At 37.0% G+C, this 18539-nt stretch overlaps 1 long non-coding RNA gene across 1 annotated transcript in view; it reads left to right on the forward strand.

The window, feature by feature from the left end:
- The window catches only part of LOC145693364 (uncharacterized), a 29197-nt gene that overhangs the window by 2147 nt on the left and 8511 nt on the right, over positions 1-18539 (forward strand). The window contains exon 2 of the long non-coding RNA XR_014132752.1: positions 1518-1676. This is a non-coding gene — a long non-coding RNA (uncharacterized LOC145693364). The remainder of the gene's footprint in view (positions 1-1517; positions 1677-18539) is intronic.

The following is an 18539-nucleotide window of genomic DNA, read 5'->3' on the forward strand; positions in this document are numbered from 1 at the left end:
TGTCAAACCTTAATGACGGAGAAACCAAAAGAGAGAGAGAAGCGAAACTTTGCACGAAGAACTATACAAGGAGGCACATTGGTAGACGTATTATTTGACATCACTGGATGAACAGTGTTGCCAACACAATATAAAGTTATGATTTTTTAAATGGAATGACATAGATTGTATTTCATAATTGAATTCAACACTAAAAAGCAAGACGAAAGATATGTCACCCGCAGGTTAGTATTGCAAACTTCTCGAGAAATAACATTAAATATGTGTCACATTTAAACGCCTTTTGCACACACAGGGAGTGAGGTATACACAAGTTTTGCACAATAATTTAAATATTGACCAGAACAGTTTAAGTTGACACCAAGTTTAGATGGGTCCGTTAAACAGTGTTGACATAACAGAATAGACGAAAGTCGAGTTTGGATATGGTGCAATAACTCGAAAAAGGCCATAAGTACATTACGGTTTAAAATTTATGGGACAATTTGGTATGTCATAAGAAGCATTCTCACGTTTATTTGAAGTCGATAAGTCAAGTACTTACCGAGATATTCGGAATTTTGTAAAAGCTGACAGCGTTACCAACTTCTACAGCGCAAAATTCTCAGCTTTTACAAAATTCCGAATATCTCGGTATGTACTTGACTTATCGACTTCAAATAAACGTGAGAATGCTTGTTATGACATACCAAATTGTCCTATAAATTTTATACCGTAATGTACTTATGGCCTTTTTCGAGTTATTGCACCATATCCAAACTCGACTTTTGTCTTTTCTGTTATGTCAACACTGTTTAACAGACCCATCTAAACTTGGTGTCAATTTAAACCGTTCTGGCCAATATTTAAATTATTGTGCAAACCTAGTGTGTACCTCACTCCCTGTGTGCGCAAAAGGCGTTTAAATGTGACACATATTTAACGTTATTTCTCGAGAAGTTTGCAGCACTGACCTGCGGGTGGCATATCTTTCGTCTTCCTTTTTAGTGTTGAATTTAATTATGAAATACAATTTATGTCGTTCCATTTAAAAAAATCACAACTTTATATTGGGTTGGCAACACTCTTCATCCAGTGATGCCAAATAATACGTCTAACAATGTGCCCCTTTGTATAGTTGCTTCGTGCAAAGTTTCGCTTGTCTCTCTCTTTTGGTTTCTCCGTCATCAAGGTTTGACATTATAAATGACGCACCCGGTGTATATATATGGAGGAAACCGGCGTATTCGTGAACACTGAGGTAAAGCCGAACACCCAAGTTTACGCCCAGGGAGATTGTTAGAAAACAGACGATTTACTGTATGCTAGCGGAGAGACCTGCAAAAGTGTAGCATAAATTTGGTGACAGTCAGTTGAATACATTGCCAGGAAGACGTTTCGTTGTTTCTGTCGATTCATTTACAACATTGATTTAACAATGTGCACAAAGTTGTTTTCTATCCTATCTATATTGTTACAGATGAGCTATACATTCCCCTATATTGCAGCTTTTTTTTTCTTTCTTGTAATCTTTCTAGCCTATATGCAGTCAAAAATTAGTTTCAACTTTAACAATAAAATGGTGTCTCATGAGGAAATGCCAGGCAGGATGTTCGCCATTATCCCGGAGTGTTCGGGATTGCATCATGGTGTGAAATAAATTATCAAAAAAATTTAATAGCTTCTTTTATTGAAAAGTAAGTAAGAAGTTAATGAAATTGGTTTGGGAAATAGATCATATCTTGGTAATTAGCTTTATTAAGTAGAATAGTTTGCTATATTTATTAGCTATGTAATTAAAATTCTTATTAGAGATTTAAATCCTAAATTACAGTACATTTTTAATGTATTTTAATGCATTTCGTTTGTTTCGTAAAGGAAAGTTTAACGTAAACTATATGTTCGGGATTTCCCCGACCACTGGGGCAATTACGAACCAGAGATGGTCATTTTTCCTAACCCTCCCTCACCTTCAACCTCAATTGACGCCCCTCACCCTCCATCACACTCACCCTCCATTGACGCCCTCCCCTCCCCCTCCCTCACACCCACCCTCAATTGACGTCCTCACACTCACCCTCCCTCACACACCCTCCATTGACGGCCACCCCTCATCCTCCCTCACACTCACCCTCCATTGGCGCCCTCACACTCACCCTCCCTCACACTCACCCTCAATTACTTTATGGCCCTCACCTTCCAATTCCCTCACCCTCAACTACTAAAATGAAGGTGAGGTGAGGGTGAGGGCGGCCCTCATGAGGGCAAAATGAGGGAGGATGACCATCTCCGGTCCAGACACCCTCCTGGAATCTCGATTTATCTGTAAGATTTCTACTTATTATTATTATTATTATTATTATTATTATTATTATTATTATTAATAATAATAATAATAATATTATTAAGAAATATCTTTTTATTTGATAATTAAATATAAAGTTATTTATTGCGGCTTGCAGCTTTGTACTTTTCTTATATATATTATTCTCTTACTTAGAAGAAGAAATAAAGCTTTTTCTTAGTTACAATTTCAGAATGAATGAATATATGAATATTTATTAGTTTCTCTTCTGAACGAATATATGAAAAAAAAAAAACATTATTTCCTGAGAACTTCTAGTATTTTTAATGGGTTACTTTCGTTAAACTTTGAAATTTTCGGTAGCCAAAAACTTGCAGTAGATATTTTTATATATTTCGTAATTATTATTTCTATAAACTGAAAATATATAAATATAGAAAAGTAATAAAGGTATGAGAAACATCTTGTCTTCGCACATGAAAACCGTATGAAACTGATGGAATGACGATTTTGTGTGAACGACGATTAATTGTAAGAAAAAACTACATTACATTTTCTAACATATTTTCCAGAAATGAAGAATTGCAAGATAATTAATTTTATGAACCCTTACCCTTACCCTCAATTGACGCCCTCACCCTCACCTCCCTCACACACCCTCAACTGACACCATCACTCTCCCTCACACTCACCCTCCATTGACGCCCTCACACTCACACTACCTCACACTTACCCTCCATTCACGCCTTCACACTCACCCTTCCTCATACTCACCCTCCATTTACGGCCTCACACTTACCCTCCCTCACACTTACCCTCCATTGACGCCTTCACACTCACCCTCCCTCACACTCACCCTCCATTGACGGTCTCACATTAACCCTCCCTCACACTCACCCTCAACTACTAAACTGAGGGTGAGGTGATGGTGAGGCGGCCCTCATGAGGGCAAGATGAGAGAGGATGACCGTCTCTGTTACGAACATAGGTACATTTTTAAAACATCTGATTGATTTTTGAAAAATTTTAATTTAGAGTTTCCTCTGCACTTTAGTAAACAGGGAAAACTCAAAGCTTTCTCTACACCTAAAAATCTTAATTTTATCTTCAAAAACGAAAGAGTTATTTATATTCAAAGCTTAAGTGTTCGTGAATATCCCGGTCTCCCATATATATATATATATATATATATATATATATATATATATATATATATATATATATATATATATATATATATATATATATATATATACTGTCTCATAATTCGTGTAAATGAATTCCACAGTACTCAGCACACGTAAAAGCTAGAACTGTGAACTTTGCAGGCAATTTAGAGGAGGACAGAAGATTTGTTTGATAGCAAAACGAGATCACGGGTGTTATCGTCTGCGAAGTTACAGGGTCAAAGGTCAAAATGTGATTTTTTTTTTCCTTATGGGATTTCAATGTTAAATAATAGTTTTACATGCCATTTTTTAGAATATCCATCTCCGGTAGCAAAAATTGCTATAAATTCTGATCCGAAACAATGCGATAACGAGAAATGTCGGCAATCGTGATCCGGTGACCTCTAGCAGGTCATCTGTGACCTCTGCGAAAAGAGCTCCCTTTTCAACAGCTTATTGTATTATCTGTCAGGAAAGTAAATGTACACCTACTTTTCGAGTCTGGCATTCTTGCGCTCCATCCGTGGAGAGTATGAGAATTAAATCAATCAAATGTTTACTGAGGGGCAAAAAGAAAAGTTTAATCTGAATAAGACATTGTAGAGGAGCACAAGCTGTGAATACGAATAGTGCATAGTGTAAATAAAGGATTACACCGAAAGAGAAAGCCAGAAACAGCTGTTAAACTTAGAAAAAAGAGTAAAAATTGTCGAAGTGGGAACATAAAACTCAAATACAACAAATACGCCGACAACTAAAGGTTCGCCACGCCATGATCTTGGTGTAGTGGTTAAGGTGCTGGCTTACAAATGAAAAGAACGCGAGTTCAAATCCCCATCAAGGACGTTTTTTAAAAATTTTGTTAATAATACATACAGCTCATGAGAGATGGTAAAAGAGGTCGTATTTAGTCTTTCGTAGCAATTATTATTGGTAATGTGTAATACTGATAATACTTTTTGTCTTTGCGTATTGCTTTTATTCTCTTCTTAATTTTGAAAGAGAAGACTATCCGAACAAATGCCACCAAAATTCTTCATATTTTGAATGTAAACGCCATTTGAAATTAGTAAAGAATAAAAATTGAACGTTCCGATGTAGCTGCAAAAAGTAAAAAGAAAAACACGGAAGTGGAGTGTTCGAACCCATACTCATGGTTATTAAAAATACAATTTCTACATGCTTTACACCTCCCGACCACGCTTGTACGTTACCAATCAAGAGGTTTGTGTTTAGGTTAGGCTGGTCAATACGTTTTGCAAAGGGGTCCGGTTTAGCTCTGACGCACCACAGGTGCGAGCAGGGAGCAAAACACCTTTTCTCTCTCCCTCTGTGTGTCTATTTATCTATCTATCTGCATATATATATATATATATATAACGCTATTTGTGAATGCCATAACCACCCTAATTTTCAGCGGATTGAGACGAAACTTGGCACAAACATTAATTGTTGAAATATATTGATGCGTTCGTTGACCAGAATAATCAGATGAAAATGTTCAAAATGACGGCCCTTCAAACTCTTAAAAACTTCCAAGGGAACCAAATTTCACCCATAAATAGGTATTCAGAAAGTTTGAATAACTTTTCCTCTTTTACTGAGATATTTGTGTGCAGGGACTCATTGAAATATTGGACCCGATTAATCGTATAAAGAAGGTTCACGCTCTTTCGCTACGGTAAGGTTTCTTTCTTTCTTTTTTTTTTCTCTTTTTTTTTTTTTTTTTTGCAGGAGGGAGCTATTTTTGTATCGGAACAAGGTGATTGTTAGTGATGATATGAAATTACACATTGAAAGTGAAGTAACTTGTGAAACGTGTTGTTTGAAACAATAACATAATAAATGTGCTTTCCCCTAACACAGAGGACTGTAAATCATGCATTTCGAGTTCGGGAGCGTGAATGGCGAGGAGTATTTGATTTGCTTTTTAGTAACACATTGCATTGCAAATAAAGGTAGGCAACATTAGTGGTAAGTAAAATATTATTATTATTATTAATAATAATAATAATAATAATAATAATAATAATAATAATAATAATAATAATAATAATAATAATAATAGGTTTTGTTTGTGGCAAGCCAATATCTTCCTCAATTCTTCTTCAAACGTAATAATTGTAACGCCATATCTCCCTTACAAACAAAATATTATCAATTTATATCGAGAGAACGGGAAATTGTAGAGTGATGGGAGCAACGCTGGACAGTATGCACTCATACTAATCAGAAAAATAAGCGATTTCAATGCAAAATGAACGAAGAGTCATTGTCATGGGTAGTCATGGAGCCACGGCAGAGCCTTCTTTAGGCAAAATGTCGATAACTTATATCGAGAGAACAGGAGGTGATAGTGAGATGGGACCAACGTTGGACACTGTGGACCCATAAGGCGCATCGAAAAAAATTAGGGGGGGGCAGCCAGCCTTACTTATTTCCACATAATAATATAAAATTATATTGTCGAAACACACACACGAGTTAGCTAGTAATATTTGTCATTGTTATTATTATTATTATTATTATTATTATTATTATTATTATTATTATTATTATCGACAGCGTCTTTTCATTACGTGTGCATGTTTGACATGAAGCCAAAGAGAAAATCCATCATTCGTAGAAAGAATAAGAATAGCCAGTTACTTTAACTGTGAACGACAGCGAAAAATACGAAAAAAGTGATTAGCTGTAGCGAAAAGAAACAATACTTTCTCTCAAATGGATAAAAAAAACCAAGCCGAGATAGATTCGAACTCGCATGGACGCCGTGAAAAGTCAGTGTTTTGTCCACTTTTTTTTTAACTGACTCACCGAACGCGTTTCAGTAACTTACTTATTGCTAATTTTACTTGCTTCACTCGTTTAACTTGCTTTTTCTAATAACTTATAACGACAGAGACACGAACACAGAAACATAAGGAACAGTTAAAAATCATAGATGCTCAACCGCCGGGAACCGAACCCGGGACACCAGACACCAAAGTCGCACGCACTAGCCACTTGACCAGAGGGGAGGGCACTGCTCACTTTCGGTGTCGTTAGGGATTACCTCCACTGTATTTGCCAGCTATCACTTCTGTGGGTTGTATACTATGATCACATGTTTCTTCTTTGCTGGAAGAGTTAAACCTACATTATATGTAATACATGAGGTATTTAGACCTACATGCTCTTCATATAATGTAATAAAAGGGTCATGCTGGGAATAAGAAAAAGAACATTCCTTGGACAAAACGGAAACTATTGGCATCAGAAATATTTATCTACGAGGCATGCGCAGAAACATAATTCAGAATAGTTTCTGTTTATTTCAGTAAGCGAAGGAAGGGGTATAAAAAGCAAATATGTCGCGTCAACGAGATTCGACCGGAGTTGACAGAGGCGGAAGCAGATGTGTAGTAATGCAACAACTTGGTTAAATTGATAATTGGCTCTTTATTCTGTAGTAGATCGTATCACAACTTTACGGGAGAGCAGAGAAAGACTTACTAACGCTGTCATATAGTAAGCTTTAGTAACACGATCATATAGACACAAATGGATGTAACTGTGAGTACTACAACTTGGATTTAACGAAAGCCGTTTAGATATTCAGTGGTTTGCAGGGTTGTATAAGACACAAAAATAAGACACAATACAATTCTTCATACCTCAGCTTCCAGTAACTAGATACATGCAATTTCTGGTTAGATACTGAAACTGCTGTCGGATTTTAATACATGACGTATTGCAGGATACAAAATGCTTTGCATTACTTGTTTGTTTGTAGACAGCTACAAGCTTAGTGCTCTGAAAAGTTGTGTATAAACTACGGATAGCCATTTCCGGAATTATTACTTTCCGGACTTCCGAAGGTAAAACCGGACAAATTCCGGAATTCGGAAAATTCCCATTTTGGAATAATTCCGGAATTCGGAAAAATCCGGAATTTAGAAATTTCTGATTTCGTTAACATTCCGGAATTCGGAGCAATCCGGATTTCTTCGAAATCCGGAGTTTTTCTCAATTCCGGAATTTTCTAAATTCCGGATTCTTCCCGAGTTCCGGAATTTTTCTGAATTAGGGAGTTTAACTGAATTCCATAATTTTCCGAAATCCGGAAAGTGAAAGTTACGCTTCCAAAAAATGAATTTACTTTGGTTAATATGAATCGTGGCGGAAATAAGTCTTTGAGCAGGTAATGGCGACTGCTTTGAAAGAAATGGGGTGTATGAGAATTCAATCTGTCATATTTGTAGTATCGTGTGGAGACAAAACAAACTTTTGAACCAACGGTTTAAGAAAAAACTGAAGTTATTAATGTAAACTTTGCCGACATCATAAAAGAAATACGAAAGACATTTTGAATCGAAGAAATATAACATACAAATTTGCAACCGGAGACAAAGAAACCTAACGTAACCAGACTAAAGATGAATCGTTTACCGCGTAGCGATCAAGGTCAAGCTGTTTTCGAGGGCAAGTTTCGAGTTGAGTCGAGTTTGATAATGGCTCGCTCGCGCGTTCAGTTCGTTTTAACTCGTTTTGAAATAATGGCCTGATTACACTGGAATTGCGAAAGCCATGAGAAATGTAAGCAGTAACGTGGAATACTTTTAGTGTTGCTCACGACAGGGGTGCGTCTCGTCTCGTAATTTTAGTGCATCTCGTGGGGCAATTTTAGTGTATCTCGTCTCGTAATTTTAGTGCATCTCGTGGGGCAATTTTAGTGTATCTCGTCTCGTCTAGATAACGAGAAGACAAGAGGTTTTTTTTTACGAGACAGCCTCAAATGTCGTAATCATCGATATAAGTATATACTGTAGTTCTTAAAATCAAGGCTGAGACCTGCACTGTCGAATTCTTGAGCCCAAGCAGAAGACCAACTCGGGTAGTGATATCAACCGGCTCGGCTAGTATCAACTGAGCGAACAGCTCGAGTCGGCTCGGTTGGGATGAGCCGATGACCCGAGCCGGCTCAGTTAGAACGACATTTGAGCTGAGTCGATGGCTCGAGCTTTCTCGGTTGGGATGGGTCCCCTACTCGGCTCATGTGAACCGGTTCAAGCCAGCTAAGTTGAAACTAGTCCATCGGCACGTTTCGATTCAGCTGAAATAAGCCGATGGCTCAAATCGGCTTGGTTGGGTGAGCTGTTGGCTCGGCTCACTTCTCGCTTCGGTTCGATAGTGAATGAGCTGTAAGCTGAGCCGCTCGAGCCGTTGAGAAGCCTAAACCCGGTCCCAGCTGTTTTGAACATGTTTGGCTGAAGCCTATAACTTTTAGTGTTGCCACGAGACGAGACAGAACTCTTTTACACGAGACACGAGACGAGGTAGACTACTTGTCCCGTGTCGAAAAAGAAAACGTTGGCTGGAATGGCCAAGATTGAAATTGCCAGTGGTCATATAGATTGCAAAAGGAAAATCCCCTTTGTGAGAAAACATGTTGAAAAGCCTTCATAGAAAAGTGTCCTCTGTCTATTAAATGAAACAATCGTGATACATGAGCCTCCAAGAATATCATCCTTAATGTCTTGTCCCCAATTCCTCTTGCTGTAAACTGAGGAATTCTCATTTTTTTTCATTTCTGGCTGGAATGATGCCAAACAAAATCGAAGACAGGGAAGATTTTTACAAGGTCAAGAAACCGAACTACCACCACCATCTATTCAATTTGAAAACTGGGTAAGGTCTACATTCATTACAGGCTGTAGTTGAAAGTTCTGGGTGAGATGGCGGAAGAGAACAGAACAGACTACACTTGTCTTTATTCTCTGGTGGCGGTATTCTTTTTGCTATATGAACCGAAAACGGCATTTGAAGTATGTTATCTTGCAACTAAAATTTTGTCTTCTCTCTCTCTCTTTCTCTCTCTCTCACACACACATACACATAGAAACACACTTTTACCATTTTACCAATCGTTCGCTTATTATACAGCAGTCATGTTGTAAAATTCACCTCTTCGTTTGGAAGCCGGGCGAAGGACAAAGAAAGCAAAAATATTGTCGACGAACCCTTCAAATTGTTTGCTTTTAGCAAATTTATGGTACTAACAATACCACTGGAGTTAAAGAGGTTTTACAGGGGGCCTTCCTTTTGTTACGCGGAAACGTTTGATCTGACCAAAGTGAGAAATTGCCCTCTGCTTCCATGTTGAGAGGAGGGGAATACTTCCCTTTCCTAGTGAATAATATTCATTAGAACTTGAATTATCTTCAAAAATGGTTTCTTTCAGGCGCATAAAATCTTTCGAACTTGATAAATGTAAAGAACATTTGGTATAATATTCATGGAACTCCGTTGAAAGCAGAAAATATCATGAGAATGAGAATTCGAACATTGAAGAACATAATTAACAGAAAAGAAATAGGATACCCAAACCATATTTTAAACCTGCTATAAAATGTATATCCTATATTTTTACTAATTCCTTACTCCCATGAAAGTATCCTGGGGAGGATATTCTCTCCAATTTTTTCAGACTGAAATCCTTTTATTTCGTACGATTTCCCCCCCTCACACAATACGAAAAAACAAATGCTGTTAAAATCCATACAGATGACCCTTCCGGGACTAACTCGGGGCCTTCAAGCCGATGGTCTATCGCCGCAGACCGCTCGACTTGGTATGAAGATGTACGTTGTATGATTGCGAATAGATCACGACAATATAACAAACTTTAATCCAAAATGGCCACCAAAAAAATCAACTTTTTTTAGACCACTAGCTAATCTGGGTGTACTGTTCTGAGTTCGTTACACAAACGGGGCAACCACCACATAGTATCACACACCCCGCGGTTATGGGAACAGATTTGAACCATGGAGGTGAAGACTGGCCGCAAGCATTCTTTCGTCCGATGTGTCGTTCAGCTCAAATTACTATGAAACTTTAAGTAGAGCTTACTGTGCAGTAACATAAAATTTCAAACAAATACTTTCCATTACTCAATAAAATTATTTGGTTCCGAGCTTTTTTTGTAAAATAATAATAATAATAATAATAATAATAATAATAATAATAATAATAATTGCAACAAATCTAAACATGATAAAATTGAAGTAATTTTTGATTGGTATGGGTTATAACTGTGAAACCTAAAGGCTGGAATATATGAAATCAAAGAGTACACACATATCTATCTCTCTATTTATCTATATATATTTCCATCTCTCTCTCTCTCTCTCTCTCATATATATACAGACACTATAAAGCAAGTGGGTTGATAGTATACGGTAGTGTCGGGGATGGTGACACCTTTACATCGAACTTTGCTTGTCGTGTAAACATTATTTGACATTAGTGGCTTCATCTTCGACGTACCTATGAGCAATTTATTGTATATTCGTGTATTAAAACTCGTGAAACAAATTTCAATGTTTCAGAATGTAAAAAAAAAAAAAAAAAAAGGCCAGGGTCGAGAAGCCTCAGACAACTAACAGCAGAGATATATTATCTTGTAAAGTATTTGTCCTTCCCTTGTGAGCTTATTCGAATTTATTTTAAAGACCGTTAGGCAACTTTGGCCGAATGGATGATGATGGGGAAATTAGTGGAATGAAGAAAGTAGTAGGATACTAGACAACTTCGAGAAAACACACACATTCGAAAAATGAAATGAAATTAAATGAAATCTTTGAGTTTTCCGTCCCACGGTTAGGCTAAAGGAGAGAGTGATGATGAGTAATGAATGAAATGGTGGAATGAAGAAAGTGGGAGGAAACGGGAGAACCCCGAGAAAACCCACGCACACGGTGTTTGTCCACCACAAAGTTCACTTCGCGGGGATGGGATCGAACCCGAGACCCCAAGCACCAGAGGTGAACGCTCTACCACTGAGCCACCGCGGTCCCCACACACATTCAATGTCCACCACAAAGCTCACATGGCACTAACCGAGATCGAAACGACTACCACATACACCAGAGGTGAAGGCTTCAGAGTGTAGCTAACGTGACATTTCTTGTCTTGTGTGTTCTGGGTAATACTTGTAACTTCGTTGTATCTTGATTAGCATGGTGCAACCTGCTACATTTTACTTTCGTTCCCATGCTATGCTCCTATATTTTTTACGAGACAAAACGAGACAAACGAGACGAGACGGACAGAACCTCTCGAGACGAAACGGGACGAGCTCATTTTTTGAGACGAGACACGAGATGAGACATGCTTTGCACGAGACGAGACAGCCTGAAGTCTCATCTCGTCTCGTCTCGTGGCAACACTAAAAACTTTTAACAATTTTTGGCTCGAGCCCGAATACTTGCCCCTTCGGAACTCAAACCCAGAACGTGACCGATGTCCTTCCCTCCTGAAGACTTCTCGACGACCGAGATCGACAGTCAATTGGCTTTTACTATTCAGATACAAACCGTATATCTTTTAAAGATTATACACGGTGTTGATATAATAATAATAATAATAATAATAATAATAATAATAATAATAATAATAATAATAATAATAATAATAATAATAAAAGTTTAAACTTGCTCTGAAATTTGGCAAAACTTACTTAAAAGTAGAGATTTCGGGGAAAGGGTTCCGTACCTTGAAGACACCTCTGCAACTACCAACATTTTAAACTAAAAAATTCCGTTGAAGTTTCATGTAGAAAGTATTCTACTGTATGTTTTAAGGAAAATAACTGTAATAAATATAACTGAATATCACGCAACAGTAAGGCATATAATAAACAAATTTTTTAGGATATGCAGAGGTAAATATAAAAGCTTTGCTACAAAATACCTACACAGAGCATAATTCAATGAGCTCTGAAATATAATGTAACGAAATAGCCTATGAGATTCAGTCTACAGAGCAATTGTCACTTAAAGAATGGACATACATTATTTCGAGAATCGAGACAAGACGGGAAATGTTTACGATTATTTTCGTCTCGTCTCGATTCTCATCTCCAAAGCGAGACGAAAATTTTGAGTTAGCCTTGTCGCGTCTCGAATGTAAAATGTTAATTCTCATGTTATTTTATTTGTTTTAGAAACGAGATGAGAAACTCCTCTTCTCGTGAGCAACATTAAACCAAACCGAAATATTCTTTCCAAATGTCACGTTTCTGCTTATAATGGCGATAATTAGCTCCTAGCTTTTAATCTTCTACGAGATAATAATAATTATTATTAGTTTATTATTATTACTATTATTATTCCTGAAGATTTGATAGTTCAAGTATTGAAACATCCGAGTATTCAAATATCTGAATATAATAAAACGTATGTTATCGCCGATCGATCGCCATCAAAAATCCCAAAGTAAAAAAAAAAAAAAAAAGTGCATTCGCACAAGCACCTTGACCACTGAACCGCGATCGCTACGCGGTAAAAGATTCGTTTTTAGTCTGGTTACGTTAGGTTTCTTTGTCTCCGCTTGCAAACTTGTATGTTATATTTCTTCGATTCATAATGTCTTTCGTATTTCTTTTATGAAGTCGGAAAGTTTACATTAATAACTTGAGTTGTTCTTAAACCGCTGGTTCACAAGTTTGTTTTTTCTCCACACGAAACTACAAATATGACAGATTGAATTCTCATACACCCCATTTCTTTCAAAGCAGTCGCCATTACCTGCTCAAAGACTTATTTCCGCCACAATTCATATTAACCAAAATAAATTCATTTTTTAGAAGCGGAACTTTCACTTTCCGGATTTCGGAAAATTATGGAATTCAGTTAAACTCCCTAATTCAGAAAAATTCCGGAACTCGGGAAGAATCCGGAATTTAGAAAATTCCGGAATTGAGAAAAACTCCGGATTTCGAAGAAATCCGGATTGCTCCGAATTCCGGAATGTTAACGAAATCAGAAATTTCTAAATTCTGGATTTTTCCGAATTCCGGAATTATTCCAAAATGGGAATTTTCCGAATTCCGGAATTTGTCCGGTTTTACCTTCGGGAGTCCGGAAAGTAATAATTCCGGAATTGGCTATCCGTAGTTTATACACAACTTTTCAGAGCACTAAGCTAGTAGCTGTCTACAAACAAACAAGTAATGCAAAGCATTTTGTATCCTGCAATACGTCATGTATTAAAATCCGACAGCAGTTTCAGTATCTAACCAGAAATTGCATGTATCTAGTTACTGGAAGCTGAGGTATGAAGAATTGTATTGTGTCTTATCTTTTTGTGTTTTATACAACCCTGCAAACCACTGAATATCTAAACGGCTTTCGTTAAATCCAAGTTGTAGTACTCACAGTTACATCCATTTGTGTCTATATGATCGTTGGGTTGAGTTAATTTTAGTTTAGCGTCCCTTTCAGCAGCGAGGCCATATGAGACGTGGACCTACTGATTAACGTGGAATCCGAACCACATGAGCTCCCGCCGGGAATCGAACCCGCGTCTCTCACGCCAAAGGCGCGTACGCTAACCGCTTAGCCACGAGGGAACTCTCTATATGATCGTGTTACTAAAGCTTACTATATGACAGCGTTAGTAAGTCTTTCTCTGCTCTCCCGTAAAGTTGTGATACGATCTACTACAAAATAAAGAACCAATTATCAATTTAACCAAGTTGTTGTATTACTACACATCTGCTTCCGCCTCTGTCAACTCCGGTCGATCTCGTTGACGCGACATAGTTGCTTTTTTATACCGCTTTCTTCGTTTACTGAACTAAACTGTAACTATTCTGAAATATGTTTCTGCGCATGCCTCGTAGATAAATATTTCTGATGCCAATAGTTTCCGTTTTGTCCAAGGAATGTTCTTTTTCTTATTCCCAGCATGACCCTTTTATTACATTATATGAAGAGCATGTAGGTCTAAATACCTCATGTATTACATATAATGTAGGTTTAACTCTTCCAGCAAAGAAGAAACATGTGATCATAGTATACAACCCACAGAAGTGATAGCTGGCAATACAGTGGTCGTAATCCCTAACGACACAGAGAGTGAGCAGTGCCCTCCCCTCTGGTCTAGTGGCTAGCGCGTGCGACTTTGGTGTATGGTGTCCCGGGTTCGATTCCCGGCGGGAGAGCATCTATGATTTTTAACTGTTCCTTATGTTTCTGTGTTCGTGTCTCTGTCGTTATAAGTTATTAGAAAAAGCAAGTTAAACGAGTGAAGCAAGTAAAATTAGCAATAAGTAAGTTACTGAAACACGTTCGGTGAGTACTGACTTTTCACGCCGTCCATGCGAGTTCGAATCTATCTCGGCTTGGTTTTTTATCCATTTGAGAGAAAGTATTGTTTCTTTTCGCTACAGCTAATCACTCTTTTTGTATTTTTCGCTGTCGTTCACAGTTAAAATAACTGACTATTCTTATTCTTTCTACGAATGATGGATTTTCTCTTTGGCTTCATGTCAAACATGCACACGTAATGAAAAGCCGCTGTCGATAATAATAATAATAATAATAATAATAATAATAATAATAATTATAATAATGTCAAATATTACTAGCTAACTCGTGTGTGTATTTCGACAATATAATTTTATATTATTATGTGGAAATAAGTAAGGCTGGCTGCCCCCCCCCTCCACTAATTTCGATGCGCCTTATGAGTCCACAGTGTCCAACCCTGCCGTGTTGTGACAAAATGCTGTAACTTTGGCGAAGCAGTTTTGCGAAAAAGAGCCGTAAACTTTTCATCTGAAAATGTGATCTGTATCGTGTAGAACCAGTGTATCATGACTTTGGAAACACGTGATTACATGTAATGTTACGTAAATGCATGTTGTGTGATTAAATTTGGTGAAAATTGATTGGTTGACCATTATTGCTCAGTTACTCTTCTTCTACAAGATACAGATCACATTTTCGGATGAAAACTTTACGGCTCATTTTCGCAAAACTCCTCCGCCAAAGTTACAGCGTTTTGTGATGACACGGCAGAACGTTGGTCCCATCTCACTATCACCTCCTGTTCTCTCGATATAAGTTATCGACATTTTGCCTAAAGAGGGCTCTGCTGTGGCTCCATGACTACCCATGACAATGACTCTTCGTTCATTTTGCATTGAAATCGCTTATTTTTCTGATTAGTATGAGTGCATACTGTCCAACGTTGCTCCCATCACTCTACAATTTCCCGTTCTCTCGATATAAATTGCTAATATTTTGTTTGTAAGGGAGATATGGCGTTACAATTATTACGTTTGAAGAAGAATTGAGGAAGATATTGCCTTGCCACAAACAACACCTATTATTATTATTATTATTATTATTATTATTATTAATATGATTAATAATAATAATAATAATAATATTTTATTACCACTAATGTTGCCTACCTTTATTTGCAATGCAATGTGTTACTAAAAAGCAAATTAAATAACACTCCTCGCCATTTACGCTCCCGAACTCGAAATGTATGATTTACAGTCCTCTGTGTTAGGGGAAAGCACATTTATTATGTTATTCTTTTAAATAACACGTTTCACAAGTTACTTCACTTTCAATGTGTAATTTCATATCATCACTAACAATCACCTTGTTCCGATACGAAAATAACTCCCTCTTGCAAAAAAAAAAAGCCTGACCGTAGCGAAACAACGTGAACATTCTTTATGCGATTAATCAAGTCCAATATTTCAATAAGTCCCTGCACACAAATATCTCAGTAAAAGAGGAAAAGTTATTCAAACTTTCTGAATACCTATTTATGGGTGAAATTTGGTTCCCTTGGAAGTTTTTAAGAGTTTGAAGGGCCGCCATTTTGAACATTTTCATCTGATTATTCTGGTTAACGAACGCATCAATATATTTCAACAATTAATGTTTGTGCCAAGTTTCGTCTCAATCCGCTGAAAATTAGGGTGGTTAAGGCATTCACAAATAGCGTTATATATATATATATATATATATATATATATATATATATATATATATATATATATATATATATATACAGATAGATAGATAAATAGACACACAGAGGGAGAGAGAAAAGGTGTTTTGCTCCCTGCTCGCACCTGTGGTGCGTCAGAGCTAAACCGGACCCCTTTGCAAAACGTATTGACCAGCCTAACCTAAACACATACCTCTTACTTGCTAACGTAGAAACGTGGTCGGGAGGTGTAAGGCATGTAGAAATTGCATTTTTAATAACCATGAGTATGGTCCACTTCCATGTTTTTATTTTTACTTTTTGCAGCTACATCGGAACGTTCAATTTTTATTCTTTACTAATTGCAAATGGCGTTTAGATTCAAAATATGAGGAATTTTGGTGGCATTTGTTCGGATAGTCTTCTCTTTCAAAATTAAGAAGAGAATAAAAGCAATACGCAAAGACAAAAAGTATTATCAGTATTACACATTACCAATAATAATTGCTACGAAAGACTAAATACGACCTCATTTACCATCTCTCATGAGCTTTATGTATTATTAACAAAATTTTTAAAGGACGTCCTTGATGGGGATTCGAACTCGCGTTCTTTTCATTTGTAAGCCAGCACCTTAACCACTACACCAAGATCGTGGCGTGGTGAATGTTTAGTTGTAGGCGTATTTGTTGTATTTGAGTTTTATGTTCCCACTTCGACAATTTTTACTCTTTTTTCTAAGTTTAACAGCTGTTTCTCGCTTTCTCTTTCGGTGTAATCCTTTATTTACACTATGCACTATTCGTATTCACATCTTGTGCTCCTCTACAATGTCTTATTCAGATTAAACTTTTCTTTTTGCCCCTCAGTAAACATTTGATTGATTTAATTCTCATACTCTCCACGGATGGAGCGCAGGAATGCCAGATTCGAAAAATAGGTGTACATTTACTTTCCTGACAGATAATACACATTTAATTCAGTTGTAGATAATGTTACAAAAGCATAGCCTCTACATAAAGGATCTACCGAACATCCTTTTTATCAAAGCGAAGAGGCTCTGCAATGTCATCATAGGTCAAAGGTTATGTAGTTAAAATGTCATGTTTAATGTGTTAACAAGTATGAAACTGCGATGTTGGAGATAAGGATTTGAGCTAAGGAGTTGAGATAAGGAGAGAGGAACAGAACACATGCAAGAAGGTCCTTCCAATTGGTGTGTGTGAGGTCAACAATATCATAAAAGGTCTAGGGTAACGCAGTTAAAATTTGATGTTGGATATGTTAGCATGTATGAAACTGTGACGTTGCAAATAAGGATTTGAGCTCCTATAGAACACATGCAGAATAGTCCTTCCAAGGGGTGCACATGACCATAATGAAAAGATCAATATTGCCATAAGGTGAAGGAGCCTAATTTTATAATTTAGGTACTGCAGACAATGGTAGGTATATGTTTTTGTGATTGTTATAACAATGAATAGAACATAATGTGAGTTCCACCTCTTTTTAATTATTTAGATTTGGAAAACTTCATTCGAGAAGTTTTCTCATTCAAACATTAATAGGTATTTATTACACAGAAATATTTGAAATATCGCACCTGTACAAAAAACAATGACGTTCTTGTAGACTGTAAATCTTTTTAGTAGTTTTCAATTTATTCCATGTGACCTCCGTGATGTGCTAAACATAAGTTCACTCTGTGTATAAGGGTCTTTGTGAAGATTTTTTCAAGACTGTCTGGAGTTATCTGTTTAGCGGCACGGTGCATCGATTGCCGAATTTCTTGAGGTGTAGTTGAAGGAGTTTTATATACTTGTTGCTTAAAAAGGCCCCACAGAAAGAAGTCTAATGTGGTTAGATCAGTACTTCTAGCTGGGCACTCAACGTCGAAACCCATACTTATTAAACTGTTTCCAAACCTTCCTCTCAAAATTTGTAATGTTGCCCTAGTATGATGTGCTAGAGTACCATCGTGTTGAAACCACATATCATTCTGTGGATCAAGATTTAAGCGACCAAGTTCAGGGAAAACAAAATTCTCAGAACATATTTTGGTATGTAAGTTCATTAACGTTTCCTTAGAAGATAAACGGTCCTTATACATCATTTGCTGTTGGTCCCATCCACACCATAATACCCCTCTAATCTGCACAGCGTTCAATTTTTTATGCCGGTGGACTGGGTCCCCAGGATCGTGCATGTGGCGAAGACACCGTTTCATTTTTTTTAAAAAAACTTAGCTTCATCTGAAATTATAATTTGTAATAAAAACATGGGATTTTCATTTAATTTGCCTA

The sequence above is a fragment of the Thermobia domestica genome, chromosome 8 (genome assembly GCF_964235325.1).
Source record: "Thermobia domestica chromosome 8, izTheDome1.hap1.1, whole genome shotgun sequence".
NCBI lineage: Eukaryota > Metazoa > Arthropoda > Insecta > Zygentoma > Lepismatidae > Thermobia > Thermobia domestica.